Consider the following 14,313-nt stretch of genomic DNA (forward strand, 5'->3'; position numbering starts at 1 on the left):
CTACAAACGGTACAATGAAGTGACTACAGCAGTGTTATCTACACAATGATCCTGCCAAAAAGTGGGACACCGGTCACGTAAGTTGGGACATGTGCATACCCTATCTCCCTCTTGGAGATCCACAGTGCAGGGTCACAAATAAAAGTCCGTGATAAGGCCTTCTGTAAAGAAGAAACTTATTTTTTTAAGTTTATTTAAAGAAACTTGTTTAAAATGTTATTTAACCAACACCTACTTGCCCAAGGAACGCTTTTCTACAGTAACATTTACGAACTTTTCATGGAACAACCCACTTTGGGAAATGCTGTATTCTAGTAAACCAGCCTTTTAAAGGTCTGAACCAGAATAGAGGTTTAAGGATTTGAAAATAAAAGGCAACAATCAACCAAACACTGTAACTGATTGGATGGATGTAAGAGTCACAGAAAATAGAGAAGTCGGTGATGCTTCTGAAATCCAAAGTCAAGATGATGTAAGAATGCTATTAGCACAGTTACGTCAAAGACGATCAACTGTTAGGTAATGGGCACTAAACGTGGATTTCGATGGGTTTGGAGAGACAGTGAGATATTCCCCTAGAAAAGAAAACTGAGCAAGAAGTTAAAAGCCTTGGAGTCCAGTGCCAGATCTGACCATGGTTAACCTTTTGAGCCTGAGCGGTTCTCAGATACAAGTAAGTGGTTACGGTGGTGGTCTAAAGGCCCTTTCAACTTCATCACTCTACCATTCCAAAAATTAAACATTTGAAGTCAAAATACCAATACAGTCAAGTCCTACCTTTAAAGGAGGTGTGAAATGTTTAAATATAGGATACAAATAAACAATTCAAGAATCTGAATATATGAGTTTAAATATATAGATGAGAGGTTTTTAAGAGATTATGCAATTATAGATGTTGAAGAGAGAGCCCCAAAACCTACTAAAGCTATAAAGTCTTACTCCAGCCCCCTCCTCCAATGTCACAGAATACTTAGTATTCTGCTTCTGCAGAAAGCAGATTCCTGAATCTGACCCAATGTGGCAGTTCATATATTTTTATGAATACCTCTCAACACCCTGAAGAGTTCAAGCAAGTGAGGACTTTTTGCTAGACAGCCCACCACATCAGGGGTAAATCAAAACTGTAGTCAACTTATTACAACTGTAAGCAGACTGCATGAGGACTGCAAAAAAAATGAGCCATGAAAATTGGCCTAGGCCCAACGTTTATAAAAATTAAACTTTTCCTAAAAGCATTTAGGCAGGGACTCTAAAATGAATAAAATAGTGATGATCCTTTTGAAGCACTTTCAAAGGAAAGAATGAGCAGCTAGGAACTGGGCCTGTTTGCAATCTGAACATTGCAAATAGCGCTTCAGAGTCTAATAATATAGAATTTAAAAGGAAGCAGCACTGAGGGAGGAGAGAGAAGGTGCACAGTGGCAAAAGTAAGTGGGGCCAGCAGGAGTTTTTCAATCAAGGTTTTTGGTTTGTTTTTAATTTTTTGGTTGAAGTGGGCAGAGAATGCTTTCGCGAAACCAGTGAAAATGAGCAGGCAAATAATATGCACACACACAATAATGAAACCAATAACGAATAACCTGGTCCGTTCCATTGTCCTTTCAATGCAATTTTCTCAAGTCTCTTCAAGGATGCTGAATTCTTTTTTTTTTTTTTTTTTTTTAACGAGTTTAAAAACTTGTGAAGTACAATTCTGAATTGTATTTTCATTTTAACACAGCAAAATGAAGCCATCTGTGTAACTTCAAAGCATATTGAGTCCACGCAGGATTGATCAGAAAGTCCCTGGAAAGCAGAGACCTGGTCTCCTCCTGCCTCTCCAAGCTATCTAGGAAAGCCAAGCACCTGGTATTTTTAGAAGCTCAGCATTGTTCTTTATCTGATAAGCAAAGGAAGAATGTCAGTTTTCACTTATCTCCAGACCTCAATTTCAAAAACTGCCTATCTTGGACGAATATGAATTCTATACCAATTCTTTTCTTCCTTGCCTTGTCCAAAGTCTTATCCCCTAAGTTCCAGCTCTGCAATGGTGCTCCCACCAATTCAGCCACATGCATCAGACCCTGAGCTCTGACTGGATGACCAGCAGCATACTGTGCTTGGAAAGACTGGAGACCAGAGATCAGACAAACCCCCCTGAAAATCCCCAGAAGGCCAGCAGATTCCCACAGAGAAGGCAGTGACCAGGAGAGGGTGAGAAGTCCCCCTCACTTGGGGGAGGAGAATAATGCAGGGCTGCCAAGCACAAGACCCAGAAAGACAAGAGCAACCCAGGAGCATCTGAACCAGATCCTCAGCCCTGGTCCAACCAAGGACACACGCAGGAACCCTGACTTCAGGGGACAAAGGAAGAGAGAGACTGTCAGGGTGGGCTCACTCTCTAACTCTGTAAAATTCACTCCTTAAAGTGGCCCAGAGCTTCCAAGAACACTGTCCCACGAGGCAGCACGTTGTTCTGTAAAGCACACAGTCTTGGGCTTGATCTCTACTAGCCCTGGGCACGTTACCCAACTCTCCCAACTGCAGACATCTCCTACTGAAGGAGAGCAATGAGGATTAAATGAAACAGGCTATAGAGAGTACCCAGGACGCAGCCTGACACAGCGCAGCACCCACTACTTAATGACAGCAGCAGGAATGTCATGTAACAAAATATAATTCTTTGGGGACTTGGCATTTCTTGTCCACTATGCAAATATGCCTGAAGTCTATGAACAGCCTTAGTGGGGCTGAATCAACAGCCATGCTGAACCAGGATGAGGAAGGTTGGGACGCTGGCAGGTGGGGAGGGAAGAAAGCAGGAGGACACCAAGGATTTGCTGTACACCAGGGCCGACCACGTAATTCAACACCTTCTCCCATGGAATGGTACTTTATACACCCTCAGGGTCCAAAAACGGATCCTCTCCTCTCTCCTCGGGCAAGGAATTCACCAGAAAGAGGCTTCCTAACATCCCAACCAATCCAGCCTTCAGAGGCAGGTGTTCAGAGACCCGACCCCTTTGGCACCATCAGAGGTTGGGGAAAATAAAACCAAGGACAAAGAAGGAACAGGCAGTGTTTGGGTTCCTCCCACTCGCGTGCTTTTGTCTCAGTAGCATGTGTTGGCGTGGCCTTGGTCACCACGGCTGTCACAGTCATCTCACCAACATCCACTCTCTGGGCACACTGCACTGCCCTGCTACATCCTTTGATACACAATGGATTTCCTTTGCTGCTTTTTAATGCATAGCCTTGCATCAACTGTGTGCTTAATACAATACAAATTGATGAAGACACTGGCAACTGAAAAGAAACCTACAACAGGTTATAAGAGCATCCTTCATCCTTCTCAGCTGGTAAGTTGGAAAGCGCTCCTTGTTAGAACTCAGCAGACCACGTGTGTGCATCCCCTCTAAATATCCAATGGATGAGAATCTAATGGCCTCAGGAGAGAAAAGTTACTGCACCTATACCACAGTCTCTGAAGACCCCAAATGATGTCTTAGCTTGAAATAATTTAAAAAGTAAAGGTAGAACTTTCAGTCTTCGTAGTCTTAACTTAAGAACAAAAAAAACCAATATTGACTTTTCCATTTGCCCGGGAGCATTCTGAGAAATCCATAAATAATCAATGACGCCAAGTGTTCGAATCCACTCTGCTCCTGCACTCGGCGGTCACCCCTGGGTCAAGGTCAGGTGACTCCTGCCTGGCACCATACTCCATTCCACCCCAAGGACGGATACCACTTCCATTCCACTTTCACGCGGATGCCTAAGCTTGTTCACTTCCCCTGTGGGGAAAAGATGAGCACAGAAATCCTGTGGAATGTGTGTTCCCACAGAGCTCAGAAATGTGATGATCTCAGAGGATATTGTAAAGAAAGACCCTTGACACTTCCCTAAGGAAGAATGTCTTCTGTAAAAGGCGACTGCCAGGACAAAAAGCATGTGCTGGGAAAATCTACGGCCTGCTGCTGTGTATGACTCCAATTCTGATGTCCCACTTCCTCTTTATAATCACATTCCTTCCCTCCTATTCCTCTTCTAAAAAGACACTCTGGCATTGGGTCTCAGTAAAGAAGCAAAGTGCAGTGTTCTAATAAAGGCTGGGAGATAAAAAGGGCTAAAATAGATTTCAATAAATATCAAATGACTATAAGTCTACTCCATTGCACCACTTTTAAATGTCCCCTCCTCCCCCCCAAAAAAACTTAGTTTTAGACATTGGCAGCCTAACTTTTTAAAGTTTCACTCACTTTAAGTTTATTCACACAGGCCATCAAACAGCAAAGCTTTTGAACAATACAGTTTGAAAAGTTGCGATGTCACTAATCTAGCCTTCCAAACCTATCTCACAGTGGTTTTTGAAAGAATCAGTTATGCTAATATATGTGAAAGTGATTTGAAATCTGCAAAGGGCTAATCAAATAAACAATCAAATTGCTGTCATTCCTAGTATTAAAAGATATCATACCATACAGTGTGGACCGTGGAATCAGAGATTGGAATTCAAATCTCACCTCCACCCCTTACTAGTTACCTACACAACTAGGCAAGTTACCAAACTCCCTGGGCCTCAGTTTCAACTGTAAAATGGAGATAATACCCACTTTACCAAGTTGTTGTGAGGATTAATAAAATAATGTGTGTAAAACCCTTTTCACACAGTAAATACTAAATGACAGCTTTAACTACTGTTAGGCTGTTTAATTAAAATCCGAAAGACCAGCTATTGAAAATAGCAGAAGGGAGGGGGACAAGAGAAGAATCTCGCCCAAAAGGAGGACAAATGTTAAAAACCTTTAACATCCTACATTCTGAGGATTCCCCTCTTGGCCCACTCCTACACCCCACTCCTTCCCCACTGATGTCGGAAGCTCCTCGTTGCTTTGCATAACCGCGAAGCAACCAGGGAGAGTCAGTCTTTAACTCCAGGCTTGACAAAGTGATGATTCATCCCATCCCGTGAAGGGGGTGCAGCTTGCAGCCAGCCTCATCACACATGGGGAATCCATCGGACGGCCTGCAGCCAGAGACCAACTATTTAAGAGGCTTCCCCATCCGTGTCTTTGGTAGCAGTAATCTTATGCTTTGCATTTTGTTAATGTATATTCCAATGAGTACTTGGGAGGAATCCAATTGTGCTATATTTTACAAAACAATTCACAACATAAACGAAAAGTCCAAAATGGCAAGACAACGATAACGAAGTAAGTCTCCCTCTGTTCGCTGCCCATGGCACAATGTTTTGCCAGGCAGTGTGTTAGTTATAATGACAAACAGCTTGACAGTTGGACAACATCCCACCTCAACTGCACATCATAATGGTTCCGGAGGACAAATCCCACTGCTTTCCAGCCTGGCCTGAAAATCTGACCACATCCTCCAAGAAAAAGACAAACCCTCACGGTAGCTGGTACAGCTCTTTTCCATTACCACTTAGTGGGCAGGAAACATTTTTTTCCCCGGGAGTAAGCTCTTCATTCCCCTTCTAAGGTTAAGAGACTTTCAAACTTGGTTGTCTTAAAATGAATAGCCAATGCGGTGGTTTACCGGTGGGCCCTCAGACTTGTCAAAGAAGCAGCTCTAGGTCATTTCCCAGCCCTGCCTCAGCCAGACTACTATAGCTAAATATCTCCTCAACTATCACCACAGTAATTCTAACCTTCAGTCCAGCTTTGGGATCCTTCCACCAGTGTCCCATAGGCACAAACCATGAATGCCTGGAAATGTCAGCCTCCTCCCAAAACGGTTTTGCTTGGAATACTCCATTCAAAAAACACTCATCATTCAATCCACCCTGGCTCCCTCCCGAGGTCAACCAATCCTCCTGGGCTTCTTGATTCCAATCTAGGAAAGGGTCACTTAACATATGCCCAACACATTACATTCAATTCTACCTCCCCCTAAAAATAATTCCCATTCACCATAATGGTAACTGGTCTTTCCTAGTCCAGATGACCCACATTAGGGGAGTGAAAGCACAGAAGTCATGACTCCTCAACTGAAAACCCAAAGGGTGGTGTGTATGATGCGTTTTCTGGGAAAGACTGTAAAGGGTTTTTCAATTCAGTGTTACCTAATCTGATTCATTTATTTAGCAATGTCTAATTTTCTAGTGGTTTCCCCCCAAACATTCCTGGAAAATTGTTTTACTATATTACAACGGAGAAAATTATTCTATGTCAAAATCAATGCTATAAAATTTGCTTCCTACCCATTCAAGCCAATATCTACTAGCTACAAACACGGATCCACAGGCACATACATACACAGGCACATACGTACACACAAATACCCTGAGCCACAAAAAAAAAAAAAAAGTCTTCTTCCACTGTACTTAAGAAGATTTGATTTCAGCAAACTAACATTGGGAGCGCCTAGAAGTCAGGGAAGTACACAACTTGTTGAAGCAATAAACGCTCGGCAGCAGCCTGAACAAAGCATTGCAAATAAGCTCCAGAAACCCACACAGCAAGCCCGTGGACAAAATGCTGTGTGTCTGTAATCAACTCTCCAGTGCACTCACATCACCCACTCCCCAACCCTCTGCCCCGGCCCAGCAAGAACCCTCCAGGACTCCCGTTCCTAATCTGGTTTCCATTCCAGCCCCGCCCCCTCCCCTTCCCTCTCTAGGACCGTGAATCAATCCCATCCCGGGCAGGAAACGAGACTCAAGGCAGCCCCCTCCGCTGCGGCGGAACAAAGGAGCATAGCTCAGCTGCATGCGCAGGATGCCCCGTCGGGTCCTGGGCCCCTTATCCCCTGCCGCCGGGGCACGCCGCACCTGAACCGCACTCCCCAGGACGCCCCATTGTTCTCCCTCCGCTTTCCTTCCCGGAGGAGGCCACCCCGTGTCCTTCCATAGAACCAGGGAGCCAGGAAACAGCTGTGGGCCAGAGAGATGCAGGGGTGTCGGTGAACACCAGGAAGACCTGGATTCCACTTTGCCCACAGGTACGAAGGGGATGGGGCAAAGTAAGAACAACTTAGTTTAGCGCCCTCTACTCTCCCACCCGCCCCCGAAGCAACCGCGGAGTCGCGACCACCCTGCCCGACCTCCAGCGTGCGCGGTTCTCGCCGGAGCGCCGCCTGGCCCCGAGGAGAGACCGCAGACCCCGCTGACCCGTGTCAGCTGCGGCGGGGCCACGGGGACCCCGGGCACAAAGGACCGAGCGGGCAGGGCAGGGGAGAGAGGGAAAGCGCTCGCGCTACCTCGCCGGGCGCCACTCCGCCTCCTTGTCGTCCTCCCTCTCCGGCGCGCTCCGGGACGCGGGCCCTCCGCGAGGCTGCGAGGCTCCCGCGCAGTTGCTCGGCGGACGCTGCTGGCGGACGCTGCCCAGCGGCTGTCGGCCCCTCGCGCCCGCGCTCCCACACCACCGCGACGCGCGGCGGCCGAGTCTCCAGTGCGCGCCCGGCTGCAGAGTGCGCTGCCGCTGCAGAGTGCTGCGCTGCGGCGGGAGGCGCCCGGCCACTCCCCTCTACCCCGCGGGCGGAGGGGCCGGCCGAGGGGCGGGGGCGGCGACCTCGCAGCCTGGGATTCGCCTCTCTGCGCGCCGGCAGGACCGGGAGCCGCCGCCTCCCAGCCGACTCACCTCCGGCCGCCCGGTGCCGGCGGCACAGCGCCCCCCGGTGAGCGCGGGTGCAGCCTCCGCCCCCGGGGCCAGCCTGGATGGGGCAAGGAGTGGAAAAGCGGAGGAAGGAGAGGCGTCCCTCCCAGCCGCACGGAAGGCACGGCTTTTCTACCTTTCTCACTCCCGGATTTATTAACATCAAACGACAAATACAATAACTGGAGAGGCAAGCCAGGGGGAGCGAGCCGGGACGGAGGTGGGGGAGGAGGGGGGCCGCGGGGAATGACAACTGGAAGCCAACCTGTGGGCAGATGTCGGCAGAGAGTGGGAGTGTTCTCAATTGTTCCTTCTCCCTTAGACAAAAAAAAGTTTGGATACCCAAGAATATCGGAAAATATTAATTTGACCGAAAGGGAAAAGAGTGTACTGAGTGGCAAAGTGTGCTTTTATTTACAAGATTTTAAAATATATATTAACTCACTTAATTTCACATGATGCTAAGTAGACACTGGCCAATTACCTGTTACAGAAATTAAAAGATAATTTAAAAAGAAATTTCAACTATATGTGTATATATATATGAAAATTTATAAATGAATATTGCGTATTAGCTGGCACTGGGTAATGATCGATGATAGGGTGTTAATCTGCATATTATTTAGGCATGCTGGAGGGAGCCAGAGAATCAGGCCCTCCAGCTTCTCTCTCCAGCTGGCTTCTTGCTTCTTTGTACTGTAGAATTTAGAGCAAGCCACTTGACCCTTGTCCTGGTTTCCTCATCCCGGAGGAGGGAAGAGTGCTCATCCAACCTTACTCACTGGGTGAGGTGAGGATTACTTGGCTAAGGTGTTAAAAGAAATGTAGGCACAGTAATTATTACTCATGGTTCTAACTACTTTGTCCAATAATGAAATAAATTGCCATAAATGGAGCCAGGTTTAAATGGACTGACCTATATCTGGAAACTGTCGCTAAAATGAGGTGAACCAAGAATTCAGACCATATATAGTAATTCTTTTCCCACAGGCATAAGAACCACAGGCACTGGTATTTGTCAAATGCTACCAGTAGAGTTTGAAAAGGTAACAATTCCCCAGACTGTATCTGCTTTGGACCTACACCATCATTGATGGCACCATCAGCATCACTTCTGATCCACATAAGACATGGTGATGTTCTAAGCTTAAACATATTGAGTACCAGGTACCATTCTTTTCCTGTTTAATCTTTGCAGAAACCTGGGAGGAAAGTTACTCTCTTTGTCCTTGTTTTACAAACCAGGAAAGCCAAGAACAGAGAGTTCTTCCAGCTAATAAGTGGCTATACTAGTTTGAAGACATGTCCACAAATTCTTTTACACTCCTTCCATTAAGGAATGGAGTCTAATTGTCTTCCTCTTGCATATAGGCTAGACTTTAAGAGATGTGATCCTAACGAATAGAATACAGCACAAATGATGTAGGTAACTTCTGATTCTGGGTTGTAAAAGGAGCTACAGCTTTCACCTGGCCTTCTCCTGGGCCAATCACCCTTGGAACTCAGCAGCCATGCTATGAGGAAGCTCTAGCCACGTGGTAGGTCATGTATAGGTGGTGTTTCTGCTGCTGATATCAGCTGAGGACCCAGCCTACAGCCAGCTGAACTGCTAGGCATGTGAGTTAGTGAGCCTTTGAGATGACTCCAGCCCCAGTCACTGACTGAGAGATCTAGAAAGAAACCCTAACTGAGCCTCGTCAGTGCCCAGAAACAGAAGGTAGCAATAATACGAGATGGGCTTCAGGGTGGTCATTGGATAGCAGTAGGCACCCGGAACAGTGGCAGAGCTGGGATTTGAACCCAAGCCTTCTGACTCCACAGTCTCCGCCACAATCCAGTACACTAATTCAGACCTTGATAACCTAGCTTAATGAACACCCTGAAGATCCCTGTCTTCGCAACAGACAACCTATGGACCTGCTACCTGATGACACGTGTAGCCTCCCTTCTCCATTTTGCCCATCTGACTTTAGATTCCAAAGTGACTGCTTATAGCAGTTTGGCAGTAAGGGAGCCTCTGACCTCTGCTGTCCAGTCCAGCTTTTCAAAAATCACAGAAATTCAAACGGCAGCTTCACAAGTACAAAATGTAAACAGATGGTTTGAAACAGTGGGGGAAATTCTGTAATCTTTTGATCTTGGAAAAAGGCCAAGTTTTAGTAAAAAGTAGGTTTAAGACAAGTATGTGCTGAGTAGGACAATTAAGGGAACTTCTCTTAGGAAGGTTTTGGAGCTCCTGCCCCAAGAAAGAAATTGGGAACATAGTTATGTAGGAACAATTTTGCTTCTAGAAGGGTCTAGCAGAGTGGGGACACTTGAGGCTTTCTCCCTGTTTTTTAGCAGGTTCGGGAAAGAAAATAGTAGAAGCTGTTGAACTCATTCTAATAACACTGAGAAAATGAACCCAAGAAGCTATTAGAAAGCCAAAAATGTTTCTAGAGCAAAGCTATGCTTCTCTTTTAAAAATACCATTAACCTAGTTTTCATAAATCTCAAAATCCAAACTTCTGAAGACATACCATGAGGTTTTTAAATACTTTTACCTTCCTGGCCATTCTTTTCAAAAGTCAATCAATCAACAACTTTTGAATTTAAAAGAAGCAGATTACAGTTGTCCTAATAACTGTCAAGAATAGATAATAAATCCACCAAGTACAAAAGCATTTTTTACTTTCCCCTCAGTCTGTTTGGAAGAAGCAGAACCTATGAAGAAGCAGAAAGACTATTATTAAGATTTTAGGGTCATAAACATAAATTATCAAATTATAGGAGTAAAAGAATGTAAGAAGTGTGCTTTACCTCAATGAAAACATGCAATGATTTAATTCAAAACAAGGGAAATCCTGCCGTCTTTGTGGAAAAACTTAGAAATAAAAGCACATTTGTGTGTGTCCCAGGAAGAGAATTACTACTAAAAGTATAGAGTTGTTGTTGTTGTTTTTCCTTAGTTGTTTTTACTTGAGCTCCTTAAAAAAAAATTTTTTTTTTCAAGAATTCAACATTGGAAAATTGACCAACGAAAGGACCACATGACCTGATTCTGCCTCATATTGGTGTAGCAAATGAAATGGGGGCTGGAAGTCATAGTTCTAGATTTTCTCACTGGTTCTGTCTGCAACTAGCTTTAGAATTTTAGCCAGAAAGCTCATACTCTCTGTCCTTAGTTATTTTACATCATCTTGAATGTGTTAAGAACCTCTGGTTCTAAAAAATCTAAGAGTCTTTATATTTGCCATATTTTCTCTCCTTGCCTACCTGTCCAAACACTTAGTTTTCACCCACTCTGCTTATCCTTTGAGACCACACTCAGTTCTTACCTATTCCTGACCATCTTCTTGAATTGGATATTGCTTCCTTTGCTGTGGTAACATCTTGATGCCACATCTTCTCCATACTTATTAATTGGTTCCAGGTTGTGAAACCTTTCAAGTTGTTCTCTTATAAATGTTTGGCCTTTCCAACTAGATGGTAAATCTCTAGATTAAAGGAGTAATTCAATTTGAAAACACCAGGCCCATGACAGTAAGAACTATCTTAGAGAGCTTACTGTGTTCTAGAAAGTAATCTAAATGCTCTGCATGTGTGTTAATTCATTTAACCCTCATAACAGCCCAATAAGGTAGGTTATTATTATTATCCCATTTTACAGATGATGAAACTGAGGCAGAGAAAAGTTAATTACTGGCCTGAGGTTACACAGTAATAATGTTAGAGCCAGGATGTGAATCTGGGCAGTCTAGCGTCAGGGCTTGATCTCTTACCTCAAGGCTATATAAATACTTCCTCTCACATCTGTGAGCATTTAATCTGTGATCTCTTTTTCCTTTTGTCTCTGAAAACAAGTAGTGTCTCATCTCTTTAATTTATATATCTCTTAGTTTAGAATAGTGCTCTAAATGCAGTAAGCACTGCATTAGTATTTCTTAGTTCCATGCAAAAAAAAAAATCTTTTTTATGTATTTAAAGAATGCTTTGAAAATAAATGCATAATGCTTAAAATATTATTTGAAATTCAGATTAGGTATTATAAAAAATATTTTTATAGCGTTTTCAGCCTCCGAGACTCAGCAGGAAAAACACAACTCTTACTCTAAGTATTAAAAAAGCTGTAGATAGAAAGTAGCTAGGAGAGTAGATCTTGAAAGTTCTCATAAGAAAAAAATTAAAAATTTTGTAACTATGTGTGATGATGGATGTTAACTGGTCTTATTGTGGTGATTATTTTGCAATATATACAAATATCAAATCATTACACTGTATACTTAAAATTAATATTCTTATGTTGATTATACCTCAATAAAAAGAAAATTAATTTAAAAAAATTTAAAACTGTAGATAAATGACAACAAAAATATTAGAGGGTAAAAAGATTGATGAAATTTCCCCTAGGCAGGAAAATTTGCTAAAGTGTTTCAAAGATGAAAAGAGAAGAATTCAAAACTCAGGAATAGGATTCCTTATAGGTACTATATATGTGATGATCAAGAACAACTATTCTCTAAAAAAACAGTACTGATGAACCTAGTGGCAGGGCAGGAATAAAGACGCAGACGTAGAGAATGGACTTGAGGACACGGGGAGGGGGAAGGGTAAGCTGGGACGTAGTGAGAGAGTGGCATGGACATATATACACTACCAAATGTAAAATAACTAGTTAGTGGGAAGCAGCAGCATAGGACAGGGAGATCAGTTCAATGCTTTATGATGACCTAGAAGGGTGGAATAGGGAGGGTGGGAGGGAGGCTCAAGAGGGAGGGGATATGGGGATATATGTATACCTATAGCTGATTCACTTTGTTATACAGCAGAAACTAACACAACATTTGTAAAGCAATTATACTCCAATAAAGATGTAAAAAAAAAAGTACATCTGCACAAACTTGAAATAATATGTGTACAAGGTTAGTCACTGTGGCATTATAAAAAAAAAAAAAACTATTCTTTACAAAATATAACAGTGTAATTGACCACTAAAATTAAGTAGTGAAACAGTGAAACTAGAATACTGTGATCCCTCAAATAAATTATAGATCCATTGCCAGGAAATTTAAATTGCCTGAATTTTTCCCCCAACGTTTTATAATTTAGCATTTTGTCTCTTCAACTAGTAGAATAATTGTCTTTTTTACTTCCTCGCAAACTGTAACAAGTTAGTACCATTATGGCAAAACCTTGCTGTTAAACAATAAATCAATCTGAAAAATGACTAGACTTTTTTCCCAATCTTTTTTAAAAAGCATTTTCGTCTTTCTGATGATGACTGGGGAGCTTGTCATCTCGTTGCTGAGGAGACCTGAGGAGGACTATAAGGAAAAGCAAATATTATGGCAAAGGAAAAAAAATTAGCTCTCTATACCAAATGAAGTACAATTTAGCAAACATATGAAGTAATATTCTGTTTCTGCTTCAGTCTCTAAAACTAAATGTCATTTATTTGAGTCTGGTGTATACATTCATCGCAGGTGTTAGCATATGAAAATACCGATAAAGATAATTGTGTGACCAAAAAATCTTTTAATTTATTAACAACCAAGACAACATATAATACAGGTGTAGGGACTGTTGACTAAATAAACCAACATTTAACTGGAACTAAAAACCAAGGCTTAGTAATAGATTTCTCATTTGTTTCATCAGTGTTCTCAATCTTGACATCTTTTGTACAAGATGAGAAGCTCTTTGAGGGCAGGATTTTTGTCTCTTTGGCTCATTGTTGCATCCCCAGAGCCTAGGAACATACGAGGTACTCAGATATTGTTGAACTGATGAATGAATTTTTTTTTTTTTTTTGGCCACGCAGCTTGCGGGATCTTAGTTCGCCAGCCAGGGGTTGAACCCGCGTCCTCGGCAGTGAAAGCACAGAGTCCTAACCGCTGGACTGCCAGGGAATTCCTGAATTTTATAAATTATTTTAGGTAAGTTGAACTGGCCCATAATCTCAGTCAATATTTCCGGATATGTCTTAGACCAAGAAAGCAAGATGTGTTTAACCTTGCTTTCTACAGCAAGGTTAAACAAAAGCAGGTCCTCGCTGATGGGTTCACACTGGTGATCTACTTCAACTCTGAATAAAGCTGGAAAACTTTAAAGAGAGTAGCACCAAAGCACTGCCCATGTCCTGCAGAGGAAGCAGCAGACCATGTGAGCCTGGGCATTGAAAAGCAACCCAGCTGCCAAGGCAATCAAGACTTCTACTGAAAAGATACATAACCTCCTTTCCCACTAGACATGCTGAAATCCATTCACATTACTAAGAAAAGGGAGCAGACACTTATGTCCTAGACTCTGGGCCGCTCTTGCCAGGCCTCACCTGCCCCAATCCCCTCTCGGCCAGTGGGTGTTTTACAGGTTCTCCCCAAATCTTGCGTCTGGACCTGCGGTAATCTTGATCCAGAGAGCTCAAACCTTTTCTTCTCTAGAGCACTAGGTCTGCAAATTGCTTCAAAAATTCCTGAAGTCTCCTCAGAACTGTTTATCACCCCCTGAGGTATCCTGCAGGGTCCTGCATGCTTCTACAAGTCCACAGAGTCCTTAAACTGGAAAGCATGCTAAAGCTTTTTATTTTTCTTTATGAATCTTTATCAGCCTAAAGCAACTAGCCCCATCCAGATGTAGCCTGGGCATGGGGAGAAGGATTTCATTATTTCCAGGCACATGGGCTTTTCTGTGCTTTTGGTCCCACTGGGTGATTTTGATTGGCGCTATAATTGCTCTAGATTAG

At 43.3% G+C, this 14,313-nt stretch overlaps 1 protein-coding gene across 5 annotated transcripts in view; it reads right to left on the reverse strand.

Annotated features, from left to right (window-relative positions):
• The window catches only part of MYO1B (myosin IB), a 179,514-nt gene extending 172,042 nt beyond the window's left edge, over positions 1-7,472 (reverse strand). For 2 of the 5 annotated variants that reach the window (XM_082397305.1, XM_082397303.1), the window contains exon 1: positions 7,198-7,460. The gene's annotated coding sequence lies outside the window, so the exon portion shown is untranslated. Of the gene's footprint in view, positions 1-7,197 lie in introns of all 5 variants that reach the window. The other 3 variants (XM_082397304.1, XM_082397306.1, XM_082397307.1) reach the window with 3 other exon arrangements.
• Positions 7,473-14,313: the final 6,841 nt, after the last annotated feature.

This window comes from Balaenoptera borealis, assembly GCF_965194805.1.
Source record: "Balaenoptera borealis genome assembly, chromosome: 6".
NCBI classification, from domain to species: domain Eukaryota; kingdom Metazoa; phylum Chordata; class Mammalia; order Artiodactyla; family Balaenopteridae; genus Balaenoptera; species Balaenoptera borealis.